At 39.4% G+C, this 23,880-nt stretch overlaps 1 long non-coding RNA gene across 1 annotated transcript in view; it reads left to right on the top strand.

The window, feature by feature from the left end:
* LOC146698164 (uncharacterized) overlaps positions 1 to 23,880 on the top strand; it is a 166,656-nt gene that overhangs the window by 33,482 nt on the left and 109,294 nt on the right. Inside the window, exon 3 of the long non-coding RNA XR_014922995.1 lies at positions 15,219 to 15,355. This is a non-coding gene — a long non-coding RNA (uncharacterized LOC146698164). The remainder of the gene's footprint in view (positions 1 to 15,218; positions 15,356 to 23,880) is intronic.

Raw genomic sequence — 23,880 nt, forward strand, 5'->3', positions numbered from 1 at the left:
CTGATCATCTCTCTCGACCCCCCGCCCCTTCCACACACAGTTCCTGCCTTTTCTCTCCCAGTGCCTGTGGTCATTTTCAGTTAGTGGTTGAACTGACTCTTTGAAACAGGAGCAGCAGGAAAGAGAGTGAGAGCCAATGAAGAGAACAAGGCAGTAAAAAGTAACAGAATAATGAGAAGAGAATTAGAGAGCTCTGAAGACCGAGGAAGCGGGGAGAGAGAAAAAGGGATTGATCCTGATACTCGTGTACCGACGGCCTCTTTTTCAGCAGACCTCACTCTCCCCATGAACTCTGTGTAAAATCACCTTAAGCAATTAGCTTTTTAGTGTTATGCTCCATTTACCACTGTTGCATAATTATGCAGAATTAAAGTGCGAGCAGAGTTTCACAAACAGAAAGCCTGATCCCATTGTCTCCTTTCTCCTTCTGAATGTGATTAGTATTTCAGTGTAAAAGCCTCAGCCATCCATTGTCACTCCATTTCTCTCCTTATATTCTTCTCATGTAATTTGAGAAGTAACGCAATGAAAAAAAAAAATCCCCCCGCTCGTCTGACCCACCGTTGAACCTTTGGTTGCTCTGACAGATCGCTCCAACACAAGCCTTTCATTTCATCAGTGAAAAAGGGTCTCTCTCCGCTATTTTTTTAAATGCATCGCGTCTCTCAGCGCAAATAGACAGCAGTAAAAAGATCAAGTCCAGTGCCATTAACGTGTGTGATATCTGCGCTTTGTGCGTGTTTGTCCACCTCGGTGCCATTGATGTATGTGATGATTGTGTGTCTGTATAGGGCCCATTTGTGAGATAAGGAGCTATAGTGGATATAAGGGACGTGCAGAAAGGGGCTTTGTTTCGTCCAGACATGGTGAGAGGTATTGCAGACAATTATAATGTTTCTTTGGAGCTCGACTCTTCAGAAGATGACACACCCTAACACAGACCGCCCATTCAGTCCCTGTGGTTACGTATTGGACAAATGACAACTGTGCAGGTCTACGTCTGTGCAGACATTATATGTCTTAAAGAAATGATATTATATGAACATCTCTTAATGAAGCTTTTCATTTCATGCATTTTTAAAAATGATTATTTCTGTGGATGAAAAGCAGCAAAAATTGAGATTATTGTCAGGCGAGTGGAAACACTGAAATAAATATCATAAATGAAATTTTAATTTTCCTGCTCGAGGACATTTGTGAGGTTGTAATCGGTAATTTTGAGCCTAAAAGAGACTAGATAAACGAAATGAAAAAAGGTTTAGTATCGGTTTGATTTTACAAAAGGTGTAAAGTGTGTGGTAAGAGCGTGCACCCAGAGATGCAGTAGATGGATGGGATCGTTAAAGTATGGGAATGGGATCAAGCAATACTGTAGATGGAGAGCACTGTTGTACTGTTTTAGTTGTAGCTTAATCTATTATATTTTGGGAGTACAAACTATGAAGTTCTCCCTCTGTGTGTTTTTTGAGGTTTTAAATAATTAAAATAATAAAAATGATTCCCATGTCTGAACACGGGGGCGGACTTAGCTATGGTTTGAGATGTAAAATATACTGGTTTTCTGTGTCAGAGTATAAAGTGCTCAGGTGTTTCAAGGTTTGAGAGTTCATGTGTGGCCTCTGTTGGTGTCAGAAGGACTTGCACTGTGGGACTGGTTTTATTTCATGTGCATAACTATTAGTGTGCGCATATTTCAGTGTTTTTCAACTGCACATCTGACATGCACTGAACTCTTCACCCCTTGCATTGCAAATCTTTGGCTCAGGACCTGCAGTGCTTGGCAAACAATCTAGGAAATGGAAATAATTTTGTTTGTGTGTGCGTTCTTAATTTCTAGGTAATTTCTAAGTGTAAAGCTGAGGTGTGTTAGTTGTTTTGATTAAGATTTGAGCTGAAACTGATACATCTCTGCCTTTTGACAAATGAAACATTTACATTTGAGGTACACAACATGTACTTTTCTCACTTTTGTGCCCTTAGCCAGATTCTTAGTGCCTATAAAATGTCAGTATTTCCCCATGTGGAGAGTCCAGGAGTGTTTTAATGATCAGTTCCTGTACCACAGCTTGATAAAAACTGTAGTTCCATAAAAATATTTTGCTAAAAAGTTTTAAGCTGCTGATCTGTTCTGTGTAATAGATTACATTCCAAAAGTAAGCTTTCCAGCTTTGTTCACACTATAAAGCTTTTATAATAGCTTTTATGAACCTCAGGCTTTGTACAGTATGAAGCTTTTATCTATAAGACTTTCAGCTGTGCGTTAGCTTTGCCAATAAGACATGCTGTTTAAGAGTTGGCAGCTGGTCTCTAGCCTCCACAGTAAATGGTTTGCAGCTGACTCTTATTCATAGTGTGTGTTTTTTCCCCTTTTTTCCTTTTCAAAATGATTTTGTCATGACCAAAACTTTTCTTAGGTAGAGTTACCAATCTTTGCCAGCTTGTCAGTCATGCTGTTCCACGTCTGAGACTCAAAAATCTCTACTAAGCTAATTTATAGTCCACTTTTTTAAAAGGGTGTTTTAGTGCTTTTTAAATATTTATTTATAAAAAGGGAGCTGTAAATCATCACAGGAAGCTCTAATACCTCTTTTTAAAGATTAAGGTGCCCATGTGGGAAATCCCGCATGTTTAGCTGCTGTGGTGGAACTTGCCATGGGAGACATTCCTTTCTACCTGAGTAAGCTGAGGCACACACACGCTTGCACGCACGCACACACACATGCACACACGCACACACACCTAACATTTTAACAAGATAGGCCTGTTGTGCTTGTTCTCACTAAAACTAACAACTAATATACTATATCAGGAAGCAAAGTTATAATAAAGATAATAGACGTGTATGTGAGGCTGTTTGCGAGGGGGGAGGAAGGGGTAGGGCTGCACTTTAATTACTTACAGCTGAGCAACTGAATCTCTCTCGCCCTCTCTCGCTCTCTCTCTGTCTACCCTATAATCCACATTTAAGTTATAAACACTGTTAAGTTTCCATCTCTTTCTTTTTCTCATCTTGGGTGGCCAAACTGTGTTCATGACCCAAATTATGCTTCTTTTGCCTAATAGGGCTAACATTTGAACACGTGTATTTAAACACAAACTTTAGCAGTTTAGTTTTCTTTGGTTGTTTGGCATATAATTGCACGTCTTAACAGCTTTGACAGAAAACTGAGGGAAATTATGTGAAATTGCAGAGTGAATAATAAGCGAGTCTCGTGGAATTAAATACAAAACTTTACAATGGAAGAGATGCAAAAGAAAATGCATTGCTTGGGATGTTTTCCTGTTATCTTTGTGTTTATTGCAATTGTCACAAAAGCCCTAAGAAGCAGTTGTTGTAAAATTCATATAATTACAGACTTCCTTTCACGCTGCTGAGTGAAGATTATAAAGCCTTTCTCACAGAGGCTTCAGGTTTAATATTGCTTGGGTACTTGTAGTTCCTGGGTAGCTAAAGTTGACGTTTGATACTCTATTGATCCCTTAACAGAGTTTTCAGGTTTTATTGAGGTCAGAGGTCAAGCTTTGCTGTAGAAAAACCCCCACTGTGGTTGGAGTTGCTGGCAGGTAGCAATAACACCACCCCTCACTTCCATTTGATTTCAGCATTATTCTGAATGGCTGATAAGTAGTTTGGATTAAGTTTTACAATTATTAATGCGGTAACCAAATTAATAGTTTAATTTATTGAAGTTGATGACTAAATGCTCAAACTGAGGTATTTTAACTTCCCACTGTTCCTAGAAAATGTACTGAGCCCGCTTTCAGATGGGCTACTATATGCAAACTGCTGAAGTAAAAGGCTTAGATATTCAATTCAAGTCAATTCAATTCAGTTTTATTTATACAGCACTAAATCACAACAACAGTCGCCTCAAGGCACTTTATATTGTAAGGTAGACCCTACAATGATGCATACAGAGAAACACCCAACAATCACAGGACCTCCTATGAGCAAGCACTTTGGCGACCGTGGGAAGGAAAAACTCCCTTTTAACAGGAAGAAACCTTTGATAGAACCAGGCACAGGGGCGGCCACCTGCCACGACCGGTTGGGGTGAGAGAAGGAAGACAGGACAAAAGGAGAACCAGAGATTAGTAACAAGTATGATTCAGTGCAGAAAGGCCTATTAACACATAGTGAGTGAGAAAGGTGTTTGCTTTAAACAGAGCTCGGAAAAAAACCTGAAGCTGTGAAGCTGTTGTTGCATCTTTAGGTTCTTAGGTATGCTCACTTTTAGTAAAGACGGTGGATTGAAACTGTGTTTAGTGGTGTGCATACAGATGGTTGGTGTTCAGGTTTCCCTCAAATGCCTTTATTTTCTCTAACTCTGACTTCGAGGTTCACTGTAGAGGCCATTTGAATACAGTGACATGTTTACGAAACCAGTTTGAGATGATCTGAGCTTTGTGACATGGTGCTTTAGCCATTAGAAGATGGAAGATGGGTACAGTATGATCATAAATGAATGGACATGATCAGCAACAATGCTCAGGCAGGCTGTGGCTTTTTAAAAAATGCTGAGTTGGTGTTAAAAAGACCCAAAGTGTGCCAAGAAAATGTTATATCCCCCACATCATTACAACACCACCAGCAGCATTTAAACTGTTGATATGACGCAGGATGTTGTTCGTGCCAAATTTGAATGCTGAAATCCAAAACGTTGCAACAGAAATCAAGACTCATCGGACCAGGCAACACTGAATATTTTCTCGCCTTTGGACAGTTGTCTATAAACTCTATAAATGATCTGTGTGTGGTATTCTCAGTAAACCAGCTATTTCTGAAATACTCAGAAAAGTCCATCTGGCCCCAACAACCACCCTGATCATCTTTACCACATCTGAGTTAGAAAGAGTGAGTACGTGAGAGTGAAAGAGGGAGAGATTTTCTTATATAATGTGAAAGTAAATAAAAATACAGTAAAACTGTGAGGGTCAGCATAAATGGACAAGGTGGTAGAGGTGAAGAACAGAGTGAAACAGAAGCAGGAGTGTAGGAAGTTATGAGTAGCTGCTGACACCACTCTTTAGCTGTACAGTATATGGAGAGTCTCTATATGATCTGTGGGTGGCCTGAATTCATTCGGTGGAAACTGAAACCAGCCTATCCTCTCTAGTCTTACATCAACAGAATGTTATTTATGTGTTCTATTTTAAGGTGAAAGCTCTGAGTTTCTCCCTCTCTGTCTCCCTCTTTCTGTGTGTATGCCTGGAGCATTCCTCTTACTGCAAACTATGTGAAAAAAAAAATAAACCGGGTTGGCTACGTTTCCCTAAAGTTAATGATTATAAAGAGGTGTTGGCAGACTAAATTATCACCTTCTGAAAGGACTCTTTGAAAAATATGTGAACCACACATATCTGCAGGAAATGTCAGTGTAATCCTGCCACCCTTACCTCACTGACTCCACCCATTTCTGAGCTTGAAAAACCCTCAAAAGCTACATTAATTTTTGAATGAAATGTTGATTTTTGTCCGTAAAAAGGCATCACTGTAAAAAGGTTAGTTAATCTATCGATAACATTAGATGCACCTGAATGATATAAAGCAGAATGATTCCTTCTCATAGTATCACATCACTGAAACACTTTGCCTCCTGTTCAGATTATGTGCAGGTTAACAGTGCCAATCTTAACTCAGTTGATTGATACGACCGTTTCGTTTCTGAGGAATTCCACACGCTTAACTCTTTTGCCAAAACTCCTGTATTAAAATCATGAGGCGAAAAATCCCCCAGATGAAAGCGCAAAAAGAGCCAGTGTAATATGACAGCTAAATTTGATGGCACCGGGCAGACTAAGATGACTGCTCTGAAAATCTAATGAAAGGTTTCTTTGAGAGGCCATGTTAGCAGGTGAATGGAAGTGAAATATGTAGGCTTCCTCCTCCTCCTGCTCCCCTCTCCCCACCTGTACTCTTTCTCCAGGCTGAAAGGAAAGCCTGTCTAGGCTTCGACTCTGTGTAACCACAGCTCACTAACAACTTCTAGTGATTCATTTCTGTGTGATTTATCTATACAGTTGTCCGTGTCCCAATGAAGGAAGGAGTTATTCCAATATAGCTACTTTTAAAGCCTTTTTTAAATTACACTTTTCCTTTCTCTTGCATAAAGAGGCATTGTACATGGGACAGACCAAAAAGAAAATTAAATAGATTAAGTCTTTATTCTGATTGTTTTTAAGAGCGAGTTATTAATTCGACATAAGAAAAGGTAATAAATTAAATGACTGTTTACATTTTCCTCTCCTCATTTTTAACATTTTGTGTCTAAGTGAGTAATGCTGTTCATTATTCAAACTGAAGCTTAGGAAACAAAACGAGATCTGACACACCCTTGTATCAAGCCCCTGGGCTAGTGAGAGACAATATGTTGTTCTAATATGCTAATTTCACATTATGGATTCAGTGAAAATGAGCATGTGAGATGATCACACCATTAAAAGTTAGCATTAGCAATGTACTATGCTAATCACACCAGATGGGACCATTCTGTTTGTGTAAATTAACTTCCTCCACTTCTTTGTCGTCAGACCTGGGAAGATAATCCTTGACAGGCCTTACTTGACTGAAATATATTGGCTGAAATAAATTCATTTAAATGAGCTTTCAGGAAACAGTCCGAGCTCAGATACCCTCAGACTACGAATGTGCTGCGCGCCTCATTCCAGGAGCTGCTGTAAATTACTTTTTCATTTTCAAGGTTTAAAATAAGCTGTGAAAATATACCAGACTTGGTGGTAACTAAAAGAAAATGTAACTGGTATGTTTTAGAAATACATATGTATCTTGGCAACAGTGTCTCGCTTGAGCCTGTAAGCCTGAAGTACTCAGCTGATGGGGTCTTTTCAGGAGTTTGTGTCTGGTTTTATGTGAGTTATGGGTAAGCCCTTTCTTTCCTCTTGTGCCGCTTGCCAACAGTCTAGCTGGGTAGACTGATTTGCTCATACACATCTTTGGTACAGTCTGTTTCTGCAGTCTGCATATAATCATTAGCACTTTAGGATTTTAGAGTTATTCTTCTATCGTGATTTGCTCTAGGTGGTGGCTTGGGGGAAGGTGTGATAAGTACTAATGTGAGGAAAACATCTACCTCTAGTAGAGAAACTTGCCCCATTAAAATGCGTTGTTTTTATGCCAAGAATACTGTCATTATCATAACAAACTACACAAATGGACTCTGATAAAATTCAGTAACCCTCCTTAGCCAAAATCAGTATTAGTTTTCCACCACTGTCCCCGGGCATGTTCTGGCTCTCTGGCTCCATAATCCAGGGCATATTCTAAGATCCCTAACCCAGCAGTAAGCTTTGTTATTGGGCTTTCGTCCAGCTCTGCTCTTGGGAGGTCCAAGAGCTCCTCTAAAACCCCTCTGGTATTTTTTTTTTTTTTGTTATGTGAAGGATTTTTATTTTCAATCACACTGTCCCAATCCCCGGGACAATTAGAGGTCGTCACAGAGCAGTTTACAGAAAGTGCAGAGCAACTGAATGTTGTTTTGGAAGGTTGTTATGGTCCCTTGTGTAACTGAATAGTCTTGGAACAGCAACATTAAAAAGAAAGAAAGAAAAAAACTTCACAATACAGTAGCAGAAATAGGTTGCTTATCTTTTAATATTTTATACTTACCAGAGACCTTGTTTATCTAAATCCCCGAAAAGTTGAGGGTGTCCAAGAAAATTAAATGTTTTACACAGACATTCGGTAAGCATTTCTTCCAAGACCTTATTCAAATCCCAACATGAGATAATTATATGTTTTCATCTTCCAGGTACTTGAACTCATTATCTCAGTTCAGTCTACTTATATCATCAGATCTAATAATTTCACACAAGGAGCTTATACAGTATCATGTAGTGCTAATAGACCTTTACATCTTGCCAGATTTATGTTTGTAAAATCAATGTTTAAAGAGACAATTTGGCATTTTTGTTATGTTCCATTTCTTTCACTAAAAGATAGCCATAGTTACCCTTTATTAGAACTCTGTCACACAATGCACACAACTTTTACTTTGAAGGCTAACAATCTCCATTGCTTTTTACTTTGCACTTTTTACAGTAGTACAACACTAGATGTTGGCATGTGCTAGCAGATAAGTCGGTGTATTCCATGCAAACTACAGGCGACTGCAGCAGTCTGCTAGCAACCAAAGCTATCACAAAGAAGTATCCCCAGCAAGTATCCCGAGCTCTTATTGTACTTAGCTAGTAACCAGCCATTGGGGAATTTGCCTTTTTCCCGTGATAGCCAGGTGGTTGCTGAGTGGTCTCTGGGCTGGGGTGACTTGGGCCTTATTCAGCAGTCTCTAGCTATCTTGTATGATAGCAGTATTGTTCATGCCAATGTTTACATGTAGGACAAAGCTCTCCAGTGGTGATAGATGGAAGCACATGAGAAAAAAAGAGGTTATATACAGCAATGTCTCAAGTAGAAGTAGTGGTAGATCATTGGATTCTTCAGCTTTGTTTCCTTTTTCAAAAAGGTGATTACTTCATTTATTATTTTATATTACGTTCAGTAACATAAAATCAAGTGTATATATTGAAGCGAAAATAGATCTTTCCATAAACCAATACTTACTATACTGACATGACAAAACCACAATGTAGAAGCAGAAATAATGTATTAGTGCACTGAAAACACAAGGAAACTACTGTTCACTTATTGTGTGCAAGAGCTTGCTCTAAATTGCTACTTAAAATATTTGTCCAACATTAGAGCTAATGATAGCATAAGGAAAAAACAAGCAATGCAACATTACCAAATTATAATCACCCGGTATTTATGAGCCACTATTTAACAGTTGTGGCAGTGGAGCAGTTCATTTTGTGCCTTTAAATAACTACGTCGAACTCATTAACCTTTCACATGTACACATTACTTCTGCAACCAACCCTGTTCTCTCTCTTTCTCTCTCTCTCTCTCTTGGCCATTATCTTGTCAGCATGAAGTCATTGTCTGAACCAATCCCAATGATGTAATTTCCTTCATAAACAAGTCCAATTTCCTCTTGAGGTTCCATGTGAGCTGAGTTTATCCAGAGTGCCCCAAAGGGACTTCAGTTTGCTTCAGTCTTTCTACTTCACCCAGTATACTGCAGGACTTTCCATTACAGCTTGCTTATTTCTATAGGTGGATGAGCCTTGTGTGCAGCAAAACCACATAAGACGTGTTTGATGAGACAGACCCTGTCATAAAATCATTCATATATTAAGATGTTCTATACTCTTCTATAAGTATCCATCCATCCGTCCATTTTTTTTGCTCCTCCAGTTTAGGGTCACGGGTGGACTGGAGCCATCCCAGTCACCAAAGGGCTTCAATAACTAGTCCATAAGTAATATACCAAACAGTTGATTCTTTTCATCTGGATGCAGTGTTTTCCATTCATCAAGTGACTTCCTCTAAAAACACTGCATCCAGATGAACAGAATCAACTTTGTGGAATTTCCTTACCTGGATGATTGAGGATGCATCAAAACTTAAGTAATATAGTTTTCTATAAGTACCCTGGCTTAAAGTGTAGATTATCTGAGTGAAAGCATATAATCTTTTGATAGGTTTTTGTTGGAGCAGTGGTTCTTTTTTTTCTTTTTACAGCAATGCAGATTAACAATCCAGTCACAACCTGGACTGATGTCAATGCTCAGGCATCACAATATGTGGAAACGCTGCGCTGTTCAAGCAGAAGTTGTAGTTTCTTTAAATCAGCAAGGTGAAACGAACGACCACAGCATGAAGTGTTTTTGGGATTTTTTTATGGAGTACATCACAGCTGTGGCCTGCCTGCAACAACATGGCCTTGGTTATTGTATTCAGCAAACGTAATCACAATCTAGATGAGCTTTAAAGCTGCTCGTTGCTGTCAGGGGAAAAAGAGCACCATTTTCCTTGCCAAATACCCTCCTTGGTCTGTTTCTCATGGAAGAGTGATATGGGTTAGGAGTTTAGAACTGTAACACACCCATGTGTTTTAACAGTTCTCCACCACATGTGTTATCAGCTGAATGTGGGAAAGCCCCGCTGAGAGAATGACATCATCCCCTAAAACTAGCGATATTTTTAACACACAAGGGTGTAACTGGGAGGAAAGAAGGCCATGGCAGAGACTGCTGAAAACAACTGAAACTAATGTAAACAGATAAAGAGGCAGATGCCAATTAAGGGTCGGAGGAGAGCTTTAGATTTTGCACAATTTGGAAAAGGTGCAAAAGTGCACAGCGTACAGTTTATGGAACTTCCAGAAAGAACTTTGAATCTCAAAGCTTTAAAAGGTTATCAAAGCATCCTTTATAATAAGTAAAACACAATGTGGGCTATAAAATGAAGCATTTGCAATATTTTTTTCACCTTTTAAAGCTCCAACATAGTCGGGAGTTTGATCTTAAAATGTTTTAACTCTGCATGTGCTGTCAGTTTAGCCATAATTAGCATGAAACCCAGTGACATAATTTATAGTTTTGCAGTAAGAGAGAAGGGTGGAACTGGAAAATCGCAGGGAATCTTTGGAAATGAGTGAATGCTAAGAAAGACTGAAAACAATGGAAACAATGATGATGCCTGCAGTTTTTTTTTCTGGGAACAGGGTCGTGATATGCTATAATTCACTGGCATTACCATAGAAACATGAGCATGTTAAAGTAATTGGTTTCGACAATAAATACAAAGTGTGAGCACACAATGTCTCATCAATTCTGAATAGGGCAAAAGACGCTGAACTGCCTTCTCAGCAGTTGAGCCTGCATTTCAGACTTCTCCAAAGGTTGTGGGCTCTGTTTAGCAGAACTTTGGCAAAGACACAAACTCATCCTAATAATTGTGAAGGTTTCTTCCAACATATTAACTGTCAGCTGAAAGTGTTCTTGCAGCATTAATAGCATAGACACTTAAATCTGATACTTCTCTTACTTTAACAGGCATGTTTTGGCTTAGTGTGTAAAATCTTGCATTAACGTTCTAAAATTCTGTTAAACATTCTTTAGGTTAGACACCACATGATGATGTAACATTGTAAGTGTTTTTTTTTTCTTCTGATCTACTGATACTGATACTATCTGGCGTAGTCGACTGATTAAGGGGTGAAGTCAGCTAAAGTCATCTGGCCACTGCTTCTTTAAAGAAAAGTGGTGAGCTGCTCATGCTATTAAACTAAAAAAAGGGGGGGGGGGGGCTTTGGGGAAGCTTACATCACCATTGTCATTACCACCATGACCACTGCACTGACCAGCAATATCATCTGCCTCACCGCTGTCATCATTATCAGCTCCCAAAGCTCAGTGCAGTAGCATAATAAACTCTGAGATTTAAAGCCCTGCTGGAAAGATGACATCATCTTTAACCTCCCAATAATTCTTCAGCGAAGAACTGACAGAACTGAAGAGCTAGCTGTGTAAATGATGTGGTGTGTTGGCATCTTTGCAGGAATTGTCAGCTGCTTTGCTGTCTACATCTCAAAGAAAAGGCCCTGTGGGAAAGTTGACATCATTCACATGCTGCAGAACAATAACTGGCATCTCTAATCCTCTGACATAAAATTGACATATGTCTAGAATTGGAGGGGGAAAAAATATGTGAGCAGTGGAAATCGTTGGCCCTTCTGCCGGAATCATCAGCTGTTTGGCGTTCTGGAAATGAGCGCGGGGTTTTTTATTTTAGCAGACTTGTCAGAGACACAGCCCGTGAACTGCAACTGCGAGGGTTCAGCGGTTCTTCATGAAATGCTGTCACACATCTCTGTGCAGTGTTCCAAGGGTATCTACTCTGTAATGTCCAAGATCGCTTAATAACCCTCAAGAATATGTCTTCAGTCTAACCCCAGGCTAAATGACATAATTCCTAGACAGTGAAAGCTCAGCTGTAAACTTCAAACTGGTATGAAAGGAAATAAATATGAGGTCAAAAGCATCTGAAAATTTACAACCATAGCGGCCAGCCCAAGGTTAGAAACTTGAAAACTTGTCAGCAGGCGTTCATCAAAGATGCAGTAAGGGCTTGAGGGACATACAAGCTCTCTATTGCAAAGTTTTGTGTTTTCACAGAAAACTGACAGAAAGGCAATGTAGTAATCTTGCTGAAAGGTACAGTTATATGCAACATTTCAATTCAGTTGAGTAAAATTCAATTTCATTTATATAATGCCAATCACAACAACTGCCAAAGTGAATACTGTTTATCTTGTTTATGTTTACTGATCAAATATGACATAGAAATGTAGATAAAATGTGTTTTAGATAAAAAGTTTTCATATAAAGCTGTTAAAATGCATAAATACAAAGTAAAGAACCATTTTTTTTACACTGTAATCTAATAGCTAATTAATCTAATTTGCTCTTTTCTACCCTTTTCTTCATGGGGGTGGGGGGTCCACTGGATGCTGCCTTTGGGAAAAAGCACTCAGTTTACTAAACTGGCTGAGAAAGCATGCCCACTCTACACCAAGATTTTATATATATTTATATAATGGCGGTCTAACCTGGTACCTTTACTGTTAGTGTTTGGAATAATTTAAAAGCAACAATAGTAATTACAAGGAACTGCTGATGAAGTCAAAGTTCATTTATTTGGTATTTATTCTGTATATGAGCAGTTATGATGTTAAAGGTTAGCACCTAGAGCTGGGCGATATGAGATTTTTTCATATCACGATATGTTTTTTTCATTTCAGGCGATAACGATATCTATCACGATATAAGCCAAATAACTATATTTGTAAGATTTAAATGTGCCGTTGCTCACAAGTAAAATGTGAAATAATCAGCAGCTTGTTTTTATTTAAATATTTATTTCCCATAATAAGTTCAACAGGGTAGATGTACTCAAGGAACATGAGACTTTTTCAGATAAATAAAGGCAAATATTGCAAACTACACAAAAGGCAGCCGCTAAAGCGTTTAAGTTTCAAAAGAGAACAAACGAAACAGACTAAATTGTCAATTCCACTTAGAAACAAAATATTAATTCTAAAAATAAATCTTAGTTTGTTTTACAGAAGAACAGACAAAACTGACTAACTTTTGTCAATATCAAATAAACTGAGAACTAAAAGGAAATTCTCAATCTCTCCTTGTTGTATAGCTGAGCTTTTCAAACAGTTTTAACAGTTACTTTAGTCTGACAAAAGCCGAATGACGAATTAGCGCTTTCAGTCAGAGACTGAGGCTACGTCCACACGTACACGGGTATTTTTGAAAACGGAGATTTTCCGCTTTCGTTTTAAAAAATAATCCCGTCCACACATAAAGGCAGAAATGAAGGAAAACGCTGCTATGAACATGCCAAAGCAGCAGGTGGAGCTAGATTCCTAACCGCGCAGAAATGCTGGCCAATCAGAAGTCTAGAAGCCTCGGTGGGAAAAAGTAAACAAAGCTGGGGCATAGAAGCAGAACCGAGTCGTATGTGTGGACGGACAGTAACTGTGTGTATATGTAAGCATTTAAACACTGCAGAGAGTAGAATTAACAGTATTATAGAAATTCATTTCACCGAAACAATAACGTGGCGCACAGTGTGACGCATGCACCAGTTTATTGTATTTCCAGACTTGCTTTCGGCACAATTTACAGTGCACGCTACTCTATTTTTTGTCAGACTTGAAATAGCCGAAATACCTTCACACTACGGAACTTCTATGGCTCTTCCGTTCGACAATCTCTCCGGCATTGGAACCATCATCTGTTTTCTCTTTGGTTGATTTTTCTAGTCGGCACACTGATTTCCTCCATTACGTGCTGGCTGCTTCCCAAACAAACACACGTGCGGCTTGGCACTTGTGCTGTACGTAACAAGTCATGCGACGTGACGCTGCGGCTGTGATTGGTTCGGCTCTGTGCTACTTAATTTGGATTGGCTGACCTTTTTTTTTTTTTTTTTTTTTAAAGAGGACAAGAGCGGCGAGGTCTATCGCGATAGCTTAATTTCTCTATCGAGTAAAAGTTATATCGCGATACATATGGTTATCGTTCTATCGCCCAGCTCTATTAGCACCCCATAGCATACAAAATCAAATCAAGACAAAATGTGGCATTTACATCCTCTGACTTGCTATAGTACGTCCCTCTGTCCTATTTAGGGATTCATGGGGTTCTACATGAATATTTGAATTCATTTGCATGAACAAACAAGCTGTGTTGCTCATGATGCAGTGTTGTTTAGCTGGCTTGTCTGGGGTTCTCACCTGCTCAGGAAGAAGGATGAGTAACACCTTTAATTGTTGAGGTCACTGAATATTGCAAAGTCCATAAAAGGGTCTAACAAAGCTGAATCACTTAATGAATCAGTAACTGGAGAACCAGAGTGGAGAACCAGTGCCGTTAGAGTTTCGCGGGCACATACAAGAAGGATACATCACATGCTGAGCCTTTCTAACTCCTCAAAGAAGTGATGGCATCACTGAATGAATAATGAAAAGCTGACGTCTCAAGTGTCCTGTATACTTTGCATTCTCTTCAGATCTTTCCTCAGGCACAATGTAACTTAGTGTCTGACTCAAGTGAGTCACGCTAACATCTGTAGAGAAAATATGGTGTGCTGTTTTTAAGTCAGTAAGTGAGTGACTCTGCCTGATGAGTCATTGGGTTTATACTGGACAAACTCAGTGGCTCATTCGCAAATATTTAATCAGAATCCGTAGCATCATTTTACAATAGGAACAACTCTATAATTAGTCAGTGAGTTGCTTAATAATAAGGAAAAAAGTACAGGAATTCAGGTTGCATGCAAAAGCTCAGGCTTTTACACCAGGATATCAAAGTACACATGACTAAGCTGCTGATAGTGCTACTTTTAACAGGCATGGAGTAAACACTCTGGCTGCTTATGCCCATGTTCAGGATGCCACAGTGTTTGAATTGGATGTCAGTACGATTTCAGCATGTGACCGAATGATGAGCGTGAGTCCTCCGTGTGACTGGAAGGATCTTCAAGTCGTAACCTAATTATTGTTGAAATCCCCTACAACACATGTACGCAGACAGACACACAGTTGGACATGTCTTCTTTCCTATGGAGTATTAACTCTTCCTTGTTTATCCAGTTGCTATGAAAACACAATCAGCCACAAGTCAACACTGAAATACTCCAAACAAGCTTGATTATTTCTCTAATTAAGCTTTAATAAGCCCTTATTAAACGGCCACAGGCCTCGTTAGGCGGTTCATTAAGCCATTTCATCCTTTTATTCCTTCATTAAGTCCCTTTTTCTTCTTTCTTTTCTTCTCAGGGAGTGTGGGAGTGGTGAGGTCTGGGAGATCACGACCTTAATTCTCTCCAAGACAGACGGTTTAATTAACACTGGAAGAATCCTCACTGACTCCAGACCTCTACAGTGAGAATGTACAGGGGAATTGGCTTGCCAAGGTAAGTCACTATGCTAATGTGCTTTTTACTGGCAATATACACTAATAACCTCTTAGGTTAGAACAACTCTGTCTCCTGTATTTGTGATGTAATTAGATGATAATATTGTGTGCATTAAAACATGCAAAAAATATCAATTCACATCTAATTTGGCAGTGTTTTGGAGAGATGATTATCATGAGCATGAGTGAATTAAATATGAAATACATTTTTTTTGAAACCTCAATCTTAGAAATGGAGGGGTAAGCAATTTTTAAAGTGGTGCAAGCTACAGAACAGCAAGATGTAAATATTCAACCAACTGACAGCATGCTAAAAGTGGATAATTTTTTTGGTTCCCCTTCACCGGGTAGCACGTTATGTGCAGTCAACACTGACATTTTGGTTGCAACAGCTGTCGCAAAGTGCAAAATGTTAAGATCCCACCACTTGTGTGTGGGTTGTTTACAGTTAGAAGCAGGAAATCTATTCGTGTTATCAAGACAAGTTCGACTGCGAAAGCAACTAGAACGGAACATTTGCCACAGATAGAGAGAAGTCTGAAGTGGCTAACCATCAAAACTTCCTAAATGTTGATCACCTTTTTAAATTTTCTCACATTGGTTTGCACTTTGACATTATGCACCAATACTGAGTTAACAGTATCCTGTTTGAACAGTGTATCAGTTTCAGGATGGCATCTAGTTAAAAATATCTTTTTACAAGGATTTGATGCTCACAGTGATGCTTGTGATAGTTGTTTTTTGTACTGACTAAAGGTAATAAACTGATACCAGCTGGACACCCAAACATTATGCTCAAAACGAGTTTTCGGCATTACAGTTTTGGAACTAAAAAGAGTCCCTTTTGAAAAGTGAAATACTAAATATTCACCCTGAAGCTCAAAAGTTGCAGATAAGGGTTAATAGCACCTGTTTTTAATGTCTGCTGTGTTGGGGGATTCCCCTCTCTGTGTGGAATAGTGAATCTCCCACACACAGAGCTTCTATTTCACATGATAACAAACAGCACCTGACAGTGTGTTTGCCTTTAGCAGTAAAGAAATTTATACCCCTGGGAATCTTAAAGAACAGGTGTTCCTCAGTTCATCCACCATAACGCTGTTTATAATTGCATTAAGAATCAGTACACTCAGAAAAATAAATGGACCTATTGTACTTGCAGGGCAATGTTTTTCCTGCGGTCTCTCCAGGTGAGGCTTGACGTTGAATGACTAAGACTTCTGATCCAGATTTAACTGACATTCAGCCTGGTTCCCATTAAAACAAACATAACAAAACTATGTTGTTAAAATGTTTATGATTGCATAAGACTGTGATTTTCTCCAGCCAGCTAGGACGTTTGAGTGCTAACGTTGTACCTTTGCATATTAGTACATAGCATAGCATTTTTCTACTTATACTGACCGACTTGTCAAAGCTTATCTCACATCTGCACCTATGCTCAGCTAACATGCATGCCTCCAGATGGTGAGAGGAAAGGAGAGCACCCAGTTAGAAAAGCACCAGGCACGGGAAGAACAAAGGCCCCAAGAAGGCTGACACCCAGAGCTCACTTGCAGAAAAGAGAAAAAAAACAAACCAAAACCCCCCCAGAATTATGCAACTACATGTTTACTGTTTGGAAACAGCTTTTTGGTCCTTGAACGGATACCTTTAGTCAGTGTCAGAAATTAGTAACTCTAACAGTAAGTACCAAACAAGTAGGGCATGGAAGCAGTACATCTAATGTAGACGTGTGTGTATTTTTGTGGGGATAGAGAAAGAGAGTGGTAGAAAATTAAATATTGTGGGAAAAGTTAATGTCTGTATGTGTACGCACACAAAAATGCATTTTTTAAAATCCTGCTGAGGTAACAGATGTTCACTGTAGCGATAAGCAGCGAGTGTCCAAACTAATCACTGGTTTGTGTGTGTGTGTCTGTGTGAAGGGGAATATGTGTCCCTGTGTCAGTCAGAAAAGCTGTCCTTCACCTGTCTGTGCTGTTTTTGGTACACTGTATGCATGTGTGTGTGTAGGCTGACATGCTCTAGTGCACATAGATAAATATTACACCTTCAGTGATGAAGTGACTGAGCTTCCTGACACTTCTCCAGATGTCCAAACCCCAGGATTCACCGTCTGCCTCCTTCATTTTTTGTCTTTCTTCCTGTCCTGGTTGTTTTGGATTTCTTTGAGTACCAACACAGCATCCCTGTTGTACAATTTATTTTATCACAATGCTTCTGTAGATCACTCGCTTCAGTTACCCTTGCTAACACATATAGCATTAAACACGTACTCAACATACACATGCACATTCGTATTTACTGCGGTGAATATGAATATGCCCCCTCCCCGCATGGAAGTGCTGGTTTTGACGTTATGCAAAGTCACAGCTCCTACATAGGAAGACAAAACGAGAAACACACACACCCCATATGTCAAGTGATAAGTTACAACATTAGTGCCAAAAATTCCATTGAAAAGCAGAAGCTCTGACTGTTTTTACCTTTTTTGTAGAGAGAAATGAAACTTGTGTAACTACAGTATCCACAGTTGAGAGATTATATTGACTTACACATTAAGTATGATGAAAAAACGTAGAAATATCTGCCATTATTGTGTATTTAATCAGAGATGCCTTTGCAGACGGCTTTTTGATGTGCTAAATAATGCTCGGAGCGAGTAATCCTAACTTAAGTGGGTACTTGGTTTTATTCAAGTCCAAATCTGAAAATAGGGGGATAAGCTTTGGACAAATGCTGAATCCACAAGATTACGGTGTGCAGCTTAGCCTGCTGAGCAAGCCAATCACTGGCTGAGTGTCTTAATTGTCTGTAATTGTAGCTGTAGTCTAGTCAGTGAAACAATCAAAGCAAGCTATTACAAGACCTCGGTCACCAGCCCTTAGGGTGGGACCTTAGATCTCCAGATACGTGCATGCACATAGAAATATACAATTGCGTATACATGCATGCATCCATGCACGCACGCACACAGAAACAGACACATACACATACACATACAAGCAGTCACCCACACATTTCCTGTGTGTTTCATGTAAGACAGTCTTTTTCTTCCTTCTCTTCTGTTTGGAGAGGAAGTGCAGGTCTAATGACTTTTCCAATGCGTCACAAGCAGTGCATGTGGGAGGCAAGCAGCCGCACTGCACGTGTGTGCATGTGAGAATCTTTATGCATATATGTATGAGTCTGTGAAGGGCTTGACACATGCGAGATTTGTTATTCATTTGTTAAAGGCTTTATGTGTATTTCGCCTGTCTGTTTCAGAGAAACTTCACAAAAAGTTTGTGAGCGCTTTTGAAATAAAGTTATTCATGTGCTTGTGTTCACAGGAAGTGTGCACACCTAACTGAGTATTTTTGGTCAGCCTCTGAAAAATAAGCATCTCATAGGGATTCCGATTCACTCCTTGCATCGATGTGGCCATGTGCACCACTGAATACTGCATGTGTACACAGTTTGTTTTTGAAAGTGCATCTTGTTTCTCGTAAACAGAGCTACCACTGAGAACATACACAACTGTAAAACCTAGTCTGTCTGCACTACTCATACTCTACATATCAATCCTAATCAATATTTTATTTTATGGGAGAATGTGTAGCAAGCTGAACTTTCAGTAATAATATTTTCTGTTAATGTATAATGTATTTATGATGGTTGCTGCCAATATTTCTCCTCATTTTCAGTGTCCCACTGCATCATTGTGGGGCTCTGGAGGGTTCCACTCATAAATCACCAGCAACTGGTGAAAGTCAGGCTTTTCACCATGAAATGTAACAGTTTTTAAAAAATTGGAGTCTTTTTAAGGAAACAGTTGAAGCAAAGACAAACCGTTACAATGGCTGCAGATTTCATGTGTCCATTGGTATTGGCACTTTTTAGTTTTGTTCCATTGGTGCATTCTTGAATTAGTCAGAAGTTTTTATGGGATGCCCTCTCAACCTCGATTTCCTACTCAGAAAGTCCAATCTCTATCCATGAATGTACTGCAACAGCAAAAAGCATAATGATTGTGATCCCTGAATGGCTCTACTTTGCGAGGAACCAAACAAATCTGACATTTGTGTTTCCAGGTATCTGGACTGCAACATATGTTACAGCTAAGTTAGCTGTAAATGCAGGCAACAAGAATCAGAGGAACTGGTTAAGATGCCGTTGCACAAAAAGGTGACTAAATGACTAAATGAACTGAGCAAAGAAAAGTGGCCATGGAGAAGCTCAGTTAGTAGTAGGAAGCGCTGGAGCTAAAGCAGGGTGCCAGAAACCTGACTGAGTTTACTTTGAAACTGTAGACACATGGATAGAAGTTAACTAGAGAAAGAATACGTTTAGAATAGCACATTATATACAAGTTACTGAACGTGTGACTGATTATATAAGCAGAGTATCTACTAGGTGGTAGACATGTTGGAGGTTGTAATGTAAGGCATGATCCTTAGCTCTGACCTCGAGCATAGATTTCTAGCAACACAACTACATCGCCACAAGCAGGAACCATTCTTCTTGGGTTGCCAGTGTGAAAAACCATTAGCTAATCCCCACAATGCCTTGTTCCCCAAGCTCCAGCTGCAGTGAGCTTGCACAGTTCAGCTGAGGCCACAGAGAAGTGTTTTGCTCAAAACAAGTACCCATTCAAGGACCAGGGTTGGTTCTTAGCAACTTCAGCAAGTGACTATTGAAACATTATTTTAGGTGAAATGAAAAACAGAATCAAAAACAGTGTTTTGATTGGATTCAAGGCCTTTACTGAACCCTTCCACCACATTCATCACACCTATTCTTTACCTTTGCTCCCTAGTGCCAACTCCATCATTTTCTTCACTATGTCTTATGCTTATGAACACCCACTCACATTTTCCTTCTTTTTTCTCCTCCTTTCATGTTTTTCCTTCAGTTTATTCCTCTTTCTACTTGTCCTTCCATTCTCCTCTGTCCTCCATCGTTTCATGCCCAACACCCAACCTCTTTCAGCAGCTGTTCGTCTCCACTCCATTCCTTTTCCACACTTTTTCCTTTGGATCCTTTACTATCATTGCATTCTTTCTGTTGTTTGACATATTAAACTTCTTTGTGCTTTACTGGCTTTAAGTCTGGCTCCAATGCCACATATGTGGTGATCGAAGGATGAAAAAGGTTATAAGTATAGTGGAAAAGCAATGGCTTGGTGTAAGTATGTATTATTCAGTGATAAAATGGAATGACTTAGTTGTCTGCAATACCAAGAGCAAATGATAGCTATACATTTACAATAATCATTGATAATCATTACTAGTTAGTTTAGGCACCTATTAATTTTCTTACCAAAACATGGGAAATGTCATGAACCCTCATGCTTGTCTACTGAATATAAGACTACAGGCTTAGCATTGGTTAGCTTAGCCTTAAGACTGGGTAATCATTAACATTCGCATCTGGAAAACAAGAGCTAAAGTTGCTACTGAATGAGTATGATCACCACTGACAGTGAGAAGAAGACATGGGAATGAAGCCCAACAGTCTTTTCCCCTGACATGTTTGAAACCTTTACTAGTTCTCATCAGTTTAAGTTTTATATCAGCATGAAACTGTCATCCTATTTGTATTTATGATTTTTCCCATATATTTATTCCCCCCCCCACAGAACCTTTAATATAGGCTTTAAAAAAAGAAAAAAGAAAGTAGTAGAGATAAAACAAATGAGATAATGTGTCAATATAGTAAAACTTAGGAGGTGAAGCTTTACTTGTCTGATCTGATCTGGCTGTCTGGTTTCATATTTAGTATTCACATGTGTGCGTGATATTGAGCTTCTTCTCTGACTCTCAGCCAAAAAGTCAATTGTTCAACATTAATTTTTCATATCACCATGGCGGTTTCAGTCATAGTTTTAACAGCGTATTGACCTGAAATGTGTTTGAAATCAACCAATTTGCAGAATCTTCTTTTGCCTGGTTCCAGTAAATGGATAACATACTGTACAACAACCATGTCTCTACAAGCAAACTGTATTATTATTTCCCTTATTAGATTTTATGTTGTTATTGTTATTTTGTTCTGAATTGTTATTTGCTTAGATTTGGGCACTAAAACTGATTACTTATTTCAGGGAAAGGGATCATGATTAAAATGTAACCTTTTATCACATTAACCACCTTAGGAGCTCCTCCTTCATTTTCTGGGTTACCAGGGTGAAAGAGTTCCACCCCATCTATTGTATGATTGTTCAACTGAAGAGCAGCTAAAGCAGCAAAACCAATATATCATGAGGTTGAAACTATTGATGAAATGTCACAAATCTGAAGAATTAAGTCGCCCTTGAAATGTAATTGAGAATGCAGTTTAGCGGTGTAGGAAGGTAATTCTTAGGAGACGGGCCTTATGTTTTATTGGTTTTAAAGTACTGACTCAGTTTAGCCTTGAGTTGCGTTTATTTTATTTGCAGCTGTATAATGAAGGGTCTTGGGTTTATCATCTCCACCAGGACCCTGTAAGGGAAGTCATTGCGTTCCGTCCTGCATGCTCTCTACTGCTCTCGTTAGCTTTTCATATCCCTTCTATCTGAGACTACTGAGGCAGTTCAGCTGAGGTCAGATAGATAGTGTGCGCTGCCCTGGGGATACACAGATTGGCTACCAACCAGAGAACCAGAATAAGTTTGAAGGAGATGTTCAAGTATGCTTTCAATCCCTCTCTCTCTCACTTTGCTGCTATATGCCAAGGCTTGTTGCTTGTAGAGGCTTGTGCCAGAGGCTTAAAAGAAATTTTGGGAATAATACTACTACTAATAATAAATAATAATAATAATAATAATAGTCTCTTTGTTTGAGGGATAGAAATGGGGTAAGAAAGTGCTTGAAGCAGTGAGAAAGCCAGAAAGGCAGAGGCAAATACTTGCTCAGGCTAAAGCCTAAAGTCATTGCAGGAAGCTGATATTTTCCCAGACTTACTTTACTCTTTCTCGGAGTCTGATCCAACAATTGCAGCTTCCTCTGAGGGGCTAATAATACAGCAGAACCATTGTGCAAAGCGTCATTTCCTTTTGCCTGATTTAGCAAGAGAGAATGTTTGCATGCAATCTTTCCCCTCCCAGTGTGGTTGGGAGATTTTGCTGCCATCAGATTGGATTGTCACACCACATCGTAATAATGCACTATTATAGTCTGGCTCAGATGATCGTAGATACACAGATAACAGTCCTTTAGCTGCTATAGCTGCTCAGCTGTTCTCTAAGCCTCAGCTGTCTTGTAACGGTACCGTTTTTTGGTGTATAAAAAGACGAGCAACATGCTTTAATTTTTAAACAGTGTTTTTCTTTTACGCACATAATGACCTGAGATACACAGACTGATCACTGTGCATCTCAGCTTAGCCTTGATCATTCCCGCAGGCAAAGCATACTCAGCCTGTCTGACCAGCTTGACCAGTTTATCTATCTGTGTTTTTTGTGGATGCGTCTGTGTGTATGTGTGCGTGCGTGTGTGCGTGTGCATTCATATCTGTTCACCTGGCTCTCGGCCTATCTTGCAGTTTGTCTTTATGTTTGGCTGACTATGCAGTTTCTATTTTATCGGTACGTCTACCAGTTTGTGTGTATGTGTGTGTCCATGGGTGAAATGACCACTGGGTTTCCTGCTGTGTTGACCACATGCTCAGCTCCATTCTCCTTTCCTTCAGTGCTGCTTTTTACCCCACTTGGCTGCTCTACCTTGACTACCCATGTTGTTCTGTCTTGCCTGGCTTTTCATTTTGTAGTGAATGGTCATGGTTTTGGGCCTTATTCTATCCTTGAGGTTTTGGACCTCATGGGGATCCCTTTCAGGTAAAACTGGTACACTGTGAAAAGAAAGCCTACAGGGACAAACACACAGGATTCAGATGGATACATTTTGCTACTCGCAGTTGAAATTGTAAATGTCACGTGCAGGTTTGCTTTTGAAATCACCTGGAGCCAAAGAGGTGTTTTATGACACCTCTGTGTCAGGAGATAAAGATCTAGGAACCACAGCATGAGCAGTTATAGTCCTTTTCACTCAACAGATAATGCAATGAGCACCACCTACAGTGACTCAAACAATACTGAATGGAAATGAATAGAGTCACAGTGCTGCATACTGAATGACAAAGAATGATAAAAAACAAAAACAACAAAAACAACATCCTCAACGAAGCCTTGTGCTCTAAATTTGCATGTTTAAGAGTTCTGATTTTTCTTTGTTAATGCCAGTGCTGAGAGGTACTCTTAAAACTCAGCACCACTGTCATCTTCATTATCATTACCACCAAAAAGTGCAACAAAATCCCTCCTTCTCTATCTCTCCACTTGATCGCAGCTCTATTTCCTTCTCTCCTCATAGCCACATTCTCCAGAAGTCAGAGACAATAATGGTCTAATTTGTCTGGGTGAGAGCTTGTGAGTGCAAATGCCTGGCCAGTAGACCATATGGTGTTGAGACTCAAGGAGAAATGCATGTCTCTGTGTATGACCTTACCTGTCTGAAAGCATGACATATTTGTTTGTAAAACATGTGCAGCTTGTGTGAT

The sequence above is a fragment of the Copadichromis virginalis genome, linkage group LG11, assembly GCF_057382275.1.
Source record: "Copadichromis virginalis isolate Kocher_CV1m ecotype Utaka linkage group LG11, C_Virginalis_male_GT1.1, whole genome shotgun sequence".
Taxonomy (NCBI): domain Eukaryota; kingdom Metazoa; phylum Chordata; class Actinopteri; order Cichliformes; family Cichlidae; genus Copadichromis; species Copadichromis virginalis.